This window comes from Globicephala melas, chromosome 5, assembly GCF_963455315.2.
Source record: "Globicephala melas chromosome 5, mGloMel1.2, whole genome shotgun sequence".
Taxonomy (NCBI): domain Eukaryota; kingdom Metazoa; phylum Chordata; class Mammalia; order Artiodactyla; family Delphinidae; genus Globicephala; species Globicephala melas.
In genome coordinates, this window is record NC_083318.1 from 102,397,578 (window position 1) to 102,399,362 (window position 1,785).

The 1,785-nt window shown below is 35.4% G+C and overlaps 1 pseudogene; it reads left to right on the forward strand.

The window, feature by feature from the left end:
- Positions 1-1,256: 1,256 nt before the first annotated feature.
- Positions 1,257-1,344, forward strand: LOC115847341 (U6 spliceosomal RNA; annotated as a pseudogene).
- The last annotated feature ends 441 nt before the right edge of the window (positions 1,345-1,785 follow it).

Genomic DNA, 1,785 nt, shown 5'->3' on the forward strand with positions numbered 1-1,785 from the left:
ATTAAATATATTCAGGTGCAGTAAAGCTAGATTTCTATTCTGCTCATCTAAAACTGAAGTGTAAATTAATTAGATACTTTGAAGAACTAAAATGTATGCAAATTATATGAGAATAATGTACCTCCTAAATGATTAAAGTTTAACACATCAAAGTCCATCATAATGTGAATGATGCTGAATGAAGTGGAAGAGAAGTCAGATTTTTTCATTTTGACCTGTCCCCACTTTCCTCAAATTATAATGAAAAAAATGGATTGTCAATACCTCAATATAATAAATCATTGGGAGAGTAACCGTGGTTCAGTGATTAGGACAAAATTTATATACTTAGAGTGTCCATAATTTTCCAGAGCTTTAAAGCAAGGCTGATGATGTTTAACCCACAGGATTAATTGACAATAAAAGAAGTGGTTCTTATTGGAAATCATTAAGCACCTCATGGCTTGCATTTGAAGGAGAAAACTTGAGAGTTCATTGTAGACAAATGACTGTCTCAGCCAAAGTTACCTACTTGTATAATATTTTCTTTGAAGTGTGGTTGAGTAAAAAGCTGGCCCCACAGAGAGCCTTGAAATGATAATGTGATCGACAGCATAACTGACTTTCCTGGGTTGGATTCACTAAAGAAATCTGACATCAAAAGTAGTATTTTATACAGGCTTTTGTCTAAGTATAAAAGTGTGACCATCAGGGGATAGAGATGGAGGACCTCTTTAAATGACAGGCCCAGAGGTTATTTTCCTACTATGAGAGGAGGACCCACCTGGGAAGGTTCTTCCCACCTTAGCCTGACTGTCTTCCTCAGCATTCCACTTGCTTCAGTTTTGCTCTCTTCACTCTGCCCACTGTGTACAAAAGCTCCCCTTCATGGCTGCCATTGCTCCCCCATCCTCTAGGTACTATAATCCCATTAATTTTCAGATTTAGGTGGAAAGTCTCTTTTCTTTTTTCCTTGAGACAGCTTTTCAAAATAAAGTTTTACCAATGAAAAATGAACTAGGAGGGAGGGGAAAGACACACAAAAGCTTAAAAATTGAGATGTTTATAATATCTGCTTTCTGATCCTATTTTTAAGGGTCTAGTCATAGATGGGGTTAATTAATATAGAACAAGGGACATTCAACTCCTATTTCCTTTTCCCTGCTTCAGATCCATTTGCTTTGTTCTTTGTGGCCATATGATGCAATGATAGTTGCCATCTTAGAGCTCTCAGCAAACTATTAGTTTTTTCCATTAAAAGAAGTTGACTTTCCTGCTTGCTTTGGCAGCATGTTTACTAAAATTGGAATACTACAGAGAAGATAAGCATGGCCCCTGCAAATTCGAGAAACGTTTTGTATTTTTATGTGATGTACAGCATGGTGACTATAGTTAATAATACTGTATTGCATATTTGATAGTAGCCAGGAGAGTGGATCTTGATAGTTCTCATCCCAAGAAAATAAATTTGTAACTATATATGGTGATTGATATTAAGTTGACTTCTTGTGGTGATTATATTGCCATATATACAAATATTGATTAATTATTTTGTATACCTGAAACTAATATAATGTTATGTCAATTATACCTCAATTTAAAAGAAAAAAAATAGTTGATTTTCTTTTCTTTTCTCATTTCAAATGGCAGTCTCTCTCGGGGAGCACCTGAGTTTCTATTTTCTGTTGGGGGGGGCTATTTTCAATTCTTGGTTTATTTACAGGATCAAAATAACGAAGAGTCTCTCTCTCCTTTTCATATATGATTGATTTGTTGTGACTGTCTGGAGTGCTGTATTGAGAAGCC